Raw genomic sequence first — 13,332 nt, forward strand, 5'->3', positions numbered from 1 at the left:
TTTGCTCAGATAAAGTGTTCCAGTTTGCTAATGCTGCTGGAATGCAAAACACCAGAAACAGACTGGCTTTTATAAAAGGGGGTTTATTTGGTTACATAGTTATAGTCTTAAGGCCATCAAGTGTCCAAGGTAATGCATCAACATTCGGGTACCTTCACTGGAGGATGGCCAATGGCGTCCGGAAAACCTCTGTTAGCTGGGAAGGCACATGGCTGGCATCTGCTCCAAAGTTCTGGTTTCAAGATGGCTTTCTCCAAGAATGTTCCTCTCTAGGCTTCAGCATCTCTCCAAAATGTCACTCTCAGCTGCTCTTGGGGCATTTGTCCTCTCTTAGCTTCTCCGGAGCAAGAGTCTGCTTTCAAAGGCCATTTCCAAAATGTCTCTGTAGGCTGCAGTTCCTCTCTCAGCTCCTATGCATTCTTCAGAGTGTCCCTCTTGGCTGTAGCAAGCTTGCTCCTTCTGTCTGAGCTTATATAGTCCTCCAGTAAACTAATCAAGGCCCATGCTGAATGGGCAGGCCCACATCTCTATGGAAATTATCCAATGAAAGATCTCACCCACAGCTGAGTGATCACATCTCCATGGAAACATCCAATCAAAAGTCTCCAACCCAATCAACATCAATACATTTCCTGCCCACACAAAACTGCATCAAAGATAATGGCGTTTTGGGGGACATAATACATCCAAACCAGCACATAAAGATAAAGCTACTTTTCCTTCTATTATATATCCCTTTAATATTTCCAGAGCACTTTTGTAAGTGTTGTCCATTCATGTTTTTCAACTGCTAGACTGTAAACATGATGGGGTCAGAGATACGTTCACTCTGGTATCTTCAATAACTAGCATAGTGTTAGGCCTATAGTAGATAATAAATAATTGCTGAATAAGTTGGAATAAAATAAATGACAGTATTAGAAAGGGTCTCTAGGGAAACAATTTATAGGAGATATCTGTAAATACCAGATTTTATAAAAGTGTCTCATGCAACTGTGGGGCTGCACAAGTCCAAATTCTGTAGAGCAGGCAGTGGGCTGGCAACACCAATGAAGGTCTTTGATGAACTCCCCAGGAGGCGCTGGCTAGCTGAAGAAGAGAAATTCCATGGGGTAGGCTGTGAGCTGGCACTCCGATGAGGGTCTTCAATGAATTCCCCATGAGAGGCTAGCTGGCTGACAAAGATATGAAAGTTCTCTCTCTTCTCCCTTAGAAGGCTTCAACTGATTGGATTAAATCCATCTGATTGAATTTTCTCATTGTGGAAGACATGCCCTTCATTGACGTAATCAGCCACAGAAGCAATCAATTGACTGATGATTTAATAAACCAGGCTTCTGGTTTATTAACAGCCATAAATGTTCTAGCAGTAACGGTTAAGCCAGTGCTTGCTTGACCAGACACCTGGGTATTATCACCTGGTCAGGTTGACACATGAACCTAACCATCACACTGATCATACCTCATGATGATTCCCATAAGCTCACCTGAAGTCCTAATCTTGGATAAAGCAGAGACATGGCAAGTATTAGGGCCAATAACACACCTCAGGAGAAACTGACATCAGATTAGAGCCCCCATTTTCTTTCTTTAGTGCAATATTGAAAGCCGCCTACAGGATGTGGCTTAATGTCATACTGTGGCCCCAAGGTTATTTGTGTTCTGACTTTTGCATCCCACATTCTGAGCATTTGTGCTTGGTGTGGTTTACAATCTCTATAGTTTTTTCCATTCCTACCCATTGCACACTTAATTTCTTCCACTTGGAATGCCATTCCTCCCTTGTCCTCACACTCATCTTCTAAACTCTTCTCTTTACCCAGCTGAGTTAGCTATGCCTGGGCATGCCTGGTAAATTCCAGTACTGTAGTAATTAGTTCTAACAGCTGCACTATTTGCTTATTCATCGCTCACTCCCACTAGACTGCAAGTCTGTGTGTAGCACCAAGTATGATCAATTTATATTTATTTGCATATGCTTAGGACATAGAAGGAGATTGAGTGTGATTTGCTGAATGAATAGATGGATGGGTGGATGAATGAATGAATGAATGAATGCTTCACAGAGGCAAGTTAAAATACAGAGTATCTTCTACTCAGGTTCCATGGTCAAGACTGTGCTCACTTGCTTATCAATAGTAAACAGGACTTTCATTATCTGCAATAGTCTGGTTTCTGAGTTTTGATGTTGTATGGGAGCAATAGTAAAGAATTAGGAAGACAGACAGGTTTTCAACGGCAGTCTTTCATTGGAGCAAAAAATAACCAGAGCCATGATACCCTAAATCACTCTTGAGGGCAACAACAGGAGTTAACAGGATGAATAAAAACATTATACTGAACCACACAGGCATCTGGTTTATATTACATTACGTTCTCAGTTCATATTACTATTTTTGTAACTAAGAATTTATCAGTTATTTTCAATAATTGATATTGCATATTATATAATATATAATTTCTCATCTTATATGTTTTATATAATTGTATTATTAGTCTCTTATCCCTAAGATACCAAATTCTATAAAGACTAAGTCTAAAAACATAGGTTAATGTGGCCTAAAAAAAGAGCTATTTCTTTTCTATTGAACTGGCTGTTCATCTGATAAAAATCAAATAAACCAAATAGGTATTTGGGCATAAGTATATGTTGCCTAAATCACATGCTCTTGAATTAGTTCCACTTAATTTTTAAATTTAGCTCCACTTACATTCAAACCTATTAATTAAACATAATATTTTGTGAGTTTCTAGAAACTCAGTTCATTCAAAACATTTCGATGTGTAATGATTTGTAGTTTGTGTTTTAATAGTAAGAGCTACCATCTCTCTATACTTACCTCCTGAGCACCCACATGTACATTTTGTAAATTTATAGCTGGAAAGAAGTCGTAAAGATTTTCCTGTGACTGACTAGCAGAGATGAAAAAAATCTGTTATACCTGTTTTGAAAAATCATTAACAAAGAAGGAATGGCTTTAAAAGGGAAAAACATCTGAATTATATTTTTAAAAAAACACTTGATTTTTATTAACTCCCTATTTCTGTTCTTTTTGGGGTTTTGTTTTTCAATAAAGCTCTTTTTTTTTTGTATTGCCAGACCAAATCATATTCATTAAGCATTGTAGTCAGTGTTGGAGCATGGGGACTCGTGAAAAAGAACAGGTTATTACCATAAAATTACAGTGTATTTCCCTAATACCTGTTTGTGAAACAGGCTATTTGACTGAAAATGTTCACAAAGCTCTATTTTTTAAAATCCAATGTTCTATACCTTAAAGATTTTGAATAACTATTTGTTAAATGAATGATACACAAAATTAAAGCTAAAGCTGATACTTGGAAATGATGTTGAAGTCTCATAAAGGATGTTTATGAAGTTATGGATGGTAATAGACAGTCTTAGCATAAATTACCACCTGGCTATGAAACTCAATACAGCTTTGTAAATGGAACAATAAAGGTGTAATTGTCACAGATGGGCACTTTTCTTCTTAATCATTCAGGGGAAGGGGCAAGCAAGAGAACTAACATTTTTGAATACCTATATATGCCACACACTAATCCTGGTATTTCATACATCTTATTAGTCCTTGCAGCAAGTAGGTCACAGGTAAGGAAACTGAGGTCCAGAGAGGTTTGGAGTGTTGCCCAAAGTCAATCAATCCCCTCAAACAGAGGGGATTGAACCCAGGTCCGTCTGGCTCCAAGGCAGTTTCTCCTGCAGGGTCTGTTGTGTTTGGGACTCCATCAGTATTTCTGGTCGCTTCTTGGGGGAAAGTGTACAAAAAGGTTTGAAAATCATTCTGACCAGTTTGCTTCCTGGTTCTTAACCAACCAAAAAATCTGAGGCCACTCTGTAAATAGCCCAGTCTCCATAGCAACCAGCAAGGCAGAATCAAAAATCCTTTTCAAAAACTGTCCTGCAGTTTAATATGGTCTGTTGCTCAGGGTAAGTGTAGATTGTTAAGACCCCAGCATCACTCTTTTCCCTCTCTAGCTGTGATCCTTTTATTAAGCCAAACAGCAGGACAAACATCTTCCTGAGGATTTCTAACACTTGCTGACTGATTTCAACTCCTTTTCTGCCAGCCTAAGACTGACTTTTCAATTAGATAAGACAAAGAAAGAAGAAACTGCAGACCTCAGTGGTTAAGGGAAAAATGTTGGAGTCAGACAGCCTTGGATAGAATCCTGGCACTGCCAACATGCTGGTGTGTGACTTTAGTCAAGTTATTCATCTTCTCTGGGCCTTAGTTTCCCTTTCTGTGAAATGGGTGTAATTATGGAATAAAAGTCACGGGGATTTTGTGAGGATTAAATGAACCTATACTTAGAATGCCTGGCACAGTGAAAGTGCTTAATAAATGGTAATTCTTACTGATGTTCACATGCAACAGTTACTAAATTATGTTCCTTCTACATTCAGCTGCAGATAATCTTTAAGGCTGTGAGTTGAAGAAATCTCAGAACTTTTTGTGCTTTGCAATCAGAGGTGGTATTTGTGAGTCTAAGGAGGAAACAGATTATTGTAACAGAACTTCTTTTCAAGCTAAATTCCCATCCAATAGAGATGGTTTCAAACGGTTCTTTTTCTTATCTTTTTACAAATGATAAGGATTTTTGGTGAGTCACACTTGGTAACTATTCTGTCACTTTCACCAAAGAAGTTCAAACAAGTCTGTTACCAAAAGAAATTCAAGAAGCTTGAGACTCAGAGAAGTGATGCCGCCTGATTGATGGGCAGCCAGAATCCAGGGAAGGCCAGACGGGGCTCTGATCCCTATATAGGAATGTGGTGGAAATGAAATCCTTTTGCGATGTCTAAAGGGTGCTTTGTTCTTTTGGCTTCAGGGAAGGGTTGGTGACAGCACGAAGGGAAATGAGAATAGTCAGACGCCTACCACTGAGAAAGCCTTGGAGGCTGGTTCCGCAAAAAGGATGGCAGGAAGACACGTCTGCAGGGGTGAGTGGACAAGCTTCAAGACAAGAGATGATTTTCGAACAGTTTCTGGTTGATATTTGGTATAGTTTGTGCTTTCTGTTTCCGCCAACGTGGTGTGTAAAAGGCGTAACGCCTTCTGACAACTCCCTCCACGAAGACGGAGCTTGTCTGATTTCTAGCAAGACCCTTTGGACACTCAGGATCTTTTATTGAAATATAACCGAACCAATCGGTTACTGAGTAGGCATAGGACCCCAGAGTACCTGTGGCGGAGGCCCGGGGACCTGGTGGATCTCAGCCAACCTTAGCCCCCAGGCTCCCAGGTTCCCCCAGGGCCACGTGCCCCCGGAAACTCCTGGCCCCCTGAGAGTTGCGGTACCGCGCAGCACTTCGCGGGGGCCGGAAGCTCCCCTCCCCAGACTCCCCCGCGGACCGCGCGCGCCTGCCGTCACTCACCGTCGGCCAATCAGAGGGCGTGCCCAAAATAGCGCCATATAAATGCCAGCGCCCGGAGAGGCTAAACTCAGACGCGCTGCGGAGTGGGTGTGGGTGGTGAGGGCGCAGGTGAGCGCGGCTAGGCCGGCGCCACAAGGTGGGGAGGGGGAGGGCGGGACCTCCCGCTGCGCACCTGCTTCCGTCTGCTTGTGGGCGGGGCCGGCCCTGGGCGCTGGCCCGTGCTGGCGGGGCCGAGATCCTGCTCTCCGCTCCGACTCAGGAGGTCGTTAGCCGCTGTTTCAAAATACTCGCATAACACTGAGTTTCTATGTGAGTCACGCGGCCGCGGTTGGTCCGCAGTTAAATACAACTCATCCTCTTAAGTGGTTTGCTCTTAGGAAAGAAGCGCATTCCGCAGCCAGCAGGCTTGCATAATCAAAAAGGAGACCGCAATCGAGTTTCCAGTGGTGACTCCTTGTCCCGTAAGAACAAATATTTACTGAGTCGGTGCTAAGCCGGTGAGGAAGTTTAACAGTAAAGGAACGAGTCTCTACTCCCTGGGGGCAGACTCAGTGTTGGGTGGGAGACAGCAGGGTCCACGCCTAAGAACGGCGGAGTGTGATACAGACAACCGTTTCAGAAACACCGAGTGCCTGCCTTGTGGTCCCGGGAAGAAGAGGTCAGTTAACGGTGGGCAAGAGCAAAGATTTCAAGGACGAGGTGGGCAAAAACTTGGGCGTCGTACACACCGGGGTTCAGGCCGCTTGCCTCCTCTGTGACAGTGAACACATCAGCAAGCTTCGGAGTTTCCCAATCTTCAAAGTGCAATAGAGATACATGTCTGATAGCATATTTTGAAGCGCGCCCCCCACCCCACACACCCCGGGATCATGATCATTTATTTCTTCCTCACTTCTCTCTCTCTCTCTTCCCTCTAGCTTCATTCCTTTCTTCCTTCTTGCTTTCCTTTCCTCCTTTCTTCTCTGTTTTTCTTTCTTTCCTTCATTTCTTTCTTTTGACGTTCGCCCTTGCCTCCCCTCTGCTTCCTTCCCCCTCACCCTTTCCCTGCCTTCCAACCAACTAAACTCCGTTCTTCCTGTTTCCTTTTTTTCTCCTCCTTTCTTCCTTCCCTCTCACCCTTCTTCCCTTCCTTCTAACCAACCCAAACTAACTTCCTGCCTGCCTTCTTCCTCCTTCCCTCCCTCTCTTCTTTACCTCCAGCTCTCTCATTCTCTCCTTCCCTCCTTCATATCTTTCTTTACTTTTCTCCATTATTCCTTCCATCTTAATATCTTTATAGTCGAGGTATAACTTACACATAATAAATTGCACAGATCTCAAGAGTACAGCTGGGTGAAATTTTACATATGTATACACATGTAATCAGATCCCAGATCAAGATATAGAACATTTCGTATGTTACCACAATTTTAAAAAAGAAAAAGAAAAAACGATACAGAACATTTACATCACTCCAGAAGGTTCCCTCCTGTGCCTTTCCAGTCACTACATATCACCCGGGACATAACTTCGCTGTCTTCTATTACTGTATCTTAGTTTTGCCTGTTCTTAAACTTCATGTAATTGGAATCAAACAGTATGCTTTCTTCTTTTTTTTTTTTTTAAATTCAACATAATATCTGTAGGATTCATCCATGTTACTGAATATGCTAGTAGTTTGTTCTTTATTTATTGCTGGATAAGATTCTGTTGTATGGATGTACTACAATTAATTTATCCATTCCATCGTTGATTGAGTGCTTTTCAGTTTGGGGCTATTATGAATAAAGCTGCTGTGAACATTCATATAGTCTTTTGGTGAATAAATTCACTCACCCTTTTTTTTTTTTAATTCATTTTTATTGAGATATATTCACATACCATGCAGTCATACAAAGCGTACATTCGGTTGTTCACAGTACCAATATATAGTTGTGCGTTCATCACCAAAATTAATTTTTGAACATTTTCATTACCACACACTCAAAAATAATAAGAATAAAAATGAAATCACTCACTTTTCTTGAGTAAATACCTATGAGTGGAATTTTTATGTCAAAGGATATATGTGTGTTTCGTTCAGTAGACACTACCTAGCAGTTTCCCAAAGAGATTAAATCAAATTATGAAAATTACAGTAACTTGACATCCTTGCCAGCATTTGGCATCTTTTAAATTGTTGCCCTTCTTTTCGGTATGTAGCAGTATTTTGTTGGGTTTTTAATTTTCATTCCCTAATGAATGATGATGTTGAGCCCCTCTTAATAACTTGTTAGCCAGTTGGATAACCTTTTGTGAAGTGATAGTTCAAGTTTTGTTCCCTTTTTAATTGGCTTGTTTGCCTTTTCCTTACTATTTGTAGGAACACTTTATATTTTATTTTGGATGTCAGTCTTTTGTTAGTTATATGTATTGTGAATATATTCTCCCAGTCAATGTATTCCATATTTGACTTCTTAATATGTCTTGATTTTATTTTTTAAATTAACACAAAGCAAAATTGATTTTTTATGTACAGTTCTGTGAGTTTTATCACATGTATAAACTAATGTAACTACCACCACAGTCACCCTCAAACACCCCAATGTGCTGCCACTTTGTAGTCATACCCTCCCCCCACCCCAACCCCCTGGGAATCCCCCTAGTCTGTTCTCTGTTGCCAAAGTTTTGCTTTTTCCAGAATATCATACAAATGGAATCATATAGTATTTAACCTTTTGAGACTGACTTCTTTCATCCAGCATCATGCCTTTGAGATTCATCCATGTTGCTGCATGTATCAATACTTCATTCCTTTTTATTGCTGAGTAATATTGCATTATTTGGATGCACTAGAGTTATATCTATAGCTGTTCACCTGTTGAAGAAAATTTGGGTTGTTTCCATTTTATTGGCAATTATAACAACAGCTGCTATAAACATTACTGTACCGGTTTTTGGTGTATACATAAGTTTTCATTTCTCTGGATTAAACACCTAGGAGTGGTGGTTGAGTCATAGGATTAAGTGTATGTTTAACTTTATAAAAATCTGCCAAAATGATTCTCAGGAACCATTTTATTTTCCAATCATCTGTGTATGACAGTTCCAGTTACTCTGCATCCTCACTAGCAGTTGTAATTATCACTTTTTTTTATTTTTTATTTTTTTTTATTTTAGCTGTTCTAATAGGTATTTGTGGTATCTCACCCATGGTGGTTTTAACTTGCATTTCCCTAAAAGCTAATGATGTTGAGCATCCTTTCATATGCTTATTGGCCAAACATTTGTTGTCATTGCTAAAAGGTTTGTTCAAGCCTTTTGCCCACTTTAGGGGGTTGGTGGTGAGAGGACTATTTTCTTCCTGTTGAATTTTGAGTGTTCTTTCTTTCTTTTGGATACAAGTCCTTTGTCAGATATGTGATTTAAAAATATTTTCTCCTAGTGCATTTTTATTGTTTTAGCATAGCAAAAGTTTTAAATTTTAAGTGCAATTTATCAACTTTTTTTTTTTTTTTTTTTTAAATGGATTGTGCTGTTGGTATAATGTCTAAGAACACTTAGCCTAACAACAGGTCACAAAGATTTCCTTCCCAGGTCTTCTCCTAAAGGTTTCATAGTTTCACATTTACATGGAGATCTATTTATTTTATTACAGCAGTTGCAGATTTACAGAAAAATCATGCAGAAAGTATAGAGTTACCATATACCCCCACCCCCGCCCTATGCACCCTATTTTCCCTATTATTAACATTTTGCATTTGTGTGGTAACTTTGTTACAATTGCTGAAACAATATTATTATAATTCTACAATTAATTATAGTACATAGTTTATGTTAGGGTTCAGTGTATTGTAGAGATCTCTGTGATCTACTATGAGCAAACTTTTTGTAAGGTGTGAGATAGGCTGGCACATGGATGTCCAATATCTGCAACGTCTTTTGTTGAAAATACTACCTTCCCTCCCTTGAATTGACTTTTCACCTTTGTGAAAAATCACTTGGTCAAGTGACATCATCCTTAGAATCAACTAATTAAGGACAAGTCCCACTTGCTTAGAACTCTGGAATATGATAGAGAGTGCAGAAGGACTCCACAAATGCTGAATTGAAGAAAAAGAAAAACAAAACAACAAAAAAAAACCACACCAAAATCAGGTAGGAGGTTTACATTCCAGACTAGCCAGTCAGACCTGTCCCCCTGACTCAGTCCTATGCAGCTAAGGAGTCACACAGAGTCAAAACTGCCTGGGTGGCTCCTGCCACAGATGCAGACTATCAAACCACTCACAGCAGCAAGATGGAACACATATCCAGCAAAGGGACTCAAGTCCTAAGAGACCCAGGGCAGAACAAAAGTGGCTGAGGAGTGCCACCTGCAAAAGTGCCCACAGGGGAAAAAGAGACCATGGCAGAACCGCTACCAAGAAGTGCACGCACTCAATACAGTCTCTGTTCGCTGGACCACCTAAATGCAAAATGACCCCATCTGGCTCCCCAGGGGGCAGGATAACCTGCTGGGGAAGAAACCAGAGATAGAAAAGCCTCACCAGAAAAAAAACAAAAGAAGGCTGGGTGTATTGGACTGCTGTAAGACAGGATGGGTCCCAGAACTGAAAAGTGTACTGAAAAAGGGGCACTGAGTGAAGGACCGACTTGAAACAAATCGTAGGAGCTGGGGAGAAAATTCTTTACAAAAACAATACAGAACAGAACAAGATTCCCTGAGAAGGAACAGAGGAAAGTTTTTGTGGAATTCGTGGAATTTTTCACATAAACAGTCATGTAGTCTGTGAATAGGGACAGTTTTATCTCTTTCTTTCCAAGCTGCATGCCTTTTATTTATCTGTATTGCTTCATTGCTCTGGATAGGTCTTCTGGTACAGTGTTGCATGGGAGTGGTAAGGTGGACATCCTTGTCTTGTTCTCGATGTTTGAGGGAAAGAAAGCATTCATTCAGCCCATCATATTAAGTATGTTAGCTATAGGCTTTTTTATGGATATGCTTTATCAAGTTAAAGAAGTTCCCTACTATTTCACATTTGCTGAATGTTTCATCATGAATGGGATTTGAATTTTGTCAGATGCCTTTTCTGCATCGATTAATATGAACATGTCACAGATTACATTATTGATTTTCAAATGCTGAACCAGCCTTGAATTCCCAGGATAAGCCCCGCTTGGCACTGGTGTTATTATTCTTTCTAAATATTACTAGATTTGACTTGCTAGGATTTTGTACCTACATCGAAGAGGGATATTGGTCTCTAGCTTTCCTTTTTGTACTTTGTTCAGTTTTAGTATTAGAGAAATGCTATCTCATAAAATGAGTTGGGAAGTATTCCCTTCTCTTCCATTTTCTGTAATTTCTTTAAGTAATGATAGTATTCACCAGTTAAACCATTTGGGCTTGCAGATTGCTTTTAAGAAAGGTTTTTAGCTACAAATTCAATTTCCTTAAGAGATACAGGATTTTTTAGGTCTTCTATTTATTCTTAGGTGAGTTTAGGTAGCTTGTGGCCTTCAAGGTATTGATCCATTTTACCTAAGTTGCCAAATTTATGTGCACAAAGTAATTTGTATCATTCCCTTACTGTCCTTTTAATGTTTGAGGGGTTTGTACTGATATCCTCTCCCTCATTCCCGATATTGGTAATTTAGTCGTCTTTTTCTTTTTTCTTTGTCAGTTTGGGTAGAGGTTTATAAATTTTATTGATCTTTTCAAAGAACCAGCTTTTGGTGTCATTGATTTTCTCTGTTGTTTTTTGATTTTCAATTTCATTGAGTTTTTGCAATTATCTTTATTATTTCCTTCTTTTTGCTTGTCTTGGGCTTATTTTGCTCCTGATTTTCTAGTGTCTTAAGGTGGAACTTAGTTGTTGATTTGAAAATTACCTTATTTTTTAATACATGCATTTAATGCTATAAATTTTCCTGCAGGCACTACTTTGGTTGAATTCCACAAATTTTGTTATCTTATATTTGTATTGCCCTTTAATTCAAAATATTTTCCAATTTCTTTTTAAACATCCTTTTTGACACATAGATTATTTAAGAAATATGTTGTTTAATTTGTGTTCATTAATAGACTTTTTGTGGTTTGATAGTTCTTTTATTTTTGTCACTGAAAAATAGTCCATTGCATGGGTATACCACAGTTTATCTATCCGTCTACTAGAGGACATTCTGTTTGCTTCCAAGTTATTCAATTTTGAATAAAGTGGCTATAAACATTCATGTGAAGATTTTTGCATGGACATAAATTTTGGCAATTGCTGGATCATATGGTAAGACTATGTTTAATTTTGTAAGAAATTGCCAAATGTCTTCCAAAGTGGCTATACCATTTTGCATTTCCTACCAGCAATGAATGAGAATTGCTGTAATTCTGCATTCTCACCAGCATTTGATATAGTCAGTTTTTTTTTTTAATTTTTAATTTTTAGCCATTCTCATAGGTGAGTAGTAGTATCTCATTGTTGGTTTAATTTGCAGTTCCCTAATGGCATATATGATGTTGAGCATTTGCCCATATGCTTATTTGTCATCTTTATGTATTCTATGATGAGGTGTCTGTTCAGATCTTTTGCTCATTTTAAAAATTGGGTTGTTTTCATCAGGTATGTAGTTTGCAAGTATTTTCTCCCAGTCTGTGGCCTGTCATTCTCATGACAGGGTCTTTCACAGAGCAGAAATTTTTAATTTTAATGAAGTCCACCTGTTCAATTTTTTCTCCCATGGATCATGCGTTTGGAGTTGTGTTTAAAAATTCATACTCAACCCCCAAGGCCACCTACGTTTTCTCCTATACTATCTTCTACAAATTTTAGAGTTTTACATTTAGGTCTATAATCCATTTTAAATTCATTTTTGTTAAAGGTGTAAGGTTTGTGTCCCGATTAATTGTTATGCATGTGGATACCTGATTCTTACAGCACCACTTATCAAAAAAAATCTATCCTTTCTCCATTGAATTGTCTTTGCTCCTTTGTCAAAGATGAGTTGACTGTATTTGTGTGGGTCCAGTTCCATTGATCTCTTTGTCTGTTCTTTCAATGATACTACCCTGTCTTAATTACCATAGCTTTATAGTAAGTCTTGAAGTCAGGTAGTGTCAGCCCTCTGATTTCATTCTTCTTCTTCATTATTGTATTGGCTAGTCTGCATCTTTTGCATTTCCATATAAATTTTAGAATCAGTTTGTTGATACCCACAAAATTACTTGCTGTTGTTTAATTTTTAAGTTTGGAGTGTTTCCATTTATGTTTCTCTTACTGTTTTCTGATTTCCATTGTGGTCAGAGAACATATTTCAATTATTTTAGACTTATCAAAGTTTGTTTTATAACCCAGGATATGGTCTATTTTGGGAATGTTCCTTGGGAAGAATGTGTTGGGTGAAATAGCATCAATGAGCTTCATTGGTTGATGGTGACTTTCTTTACTTTATCCTTGTTAATTTTCAGTCTATTTGGTCCTGTCAATTATGGAGGGAGGAGTGTTGAATTGTTTGAATTTAGATCTACCATTTCATTATTTATTTTCTGTTTGTTCCCTCTGTCATTTATTCCTTTATTCCCTTTTCCTGCCTTGTTTTGGACTGTTTGAAGATTTTTTAGTATTCCATTTTAATTTACCTATTGAGATTTTACTATCTCTTTGAATACTATTTTTTGTAGTGGTTGCTATATAGATTATAATGTACATAATTAACATTTCACAGTCTAATTAGAACTACTATTTTGCCACTTCAAGTGAAATGTAGAAACCTTTCCATGATATAGATTGTTTTACTCTTCATTTTGGAATATCTCTCTAGTCATTTTCTCTCTGAAATATTTTGCAGTTCTCAGCTAGCGATTGGGCAAATTTTTTATTAGATTTATTCCTACATATTTTAATTTTTCATACTATTATAAATGGTATTTAATTTTTTTTTCATTTTCAAACAGTTTATTGTTAGTATATAGAAAT

This window comes from Choloepus didactylus, chromosome 2 (assembly GCF_015220235.1).
Source record: "Choloepus didactylus isolate mChoDid1 chromosome 2, mChoDid1.pri, whole genome shotgun sequence".
In the NCBI taxonomy this organism is placed as follows: domain Eukaryota; kingdom Metazoa; phylum Chordata; class Mammalia; order Pilosa; family Megalonychidae; genus Choloepus; species Choloepus didactylus.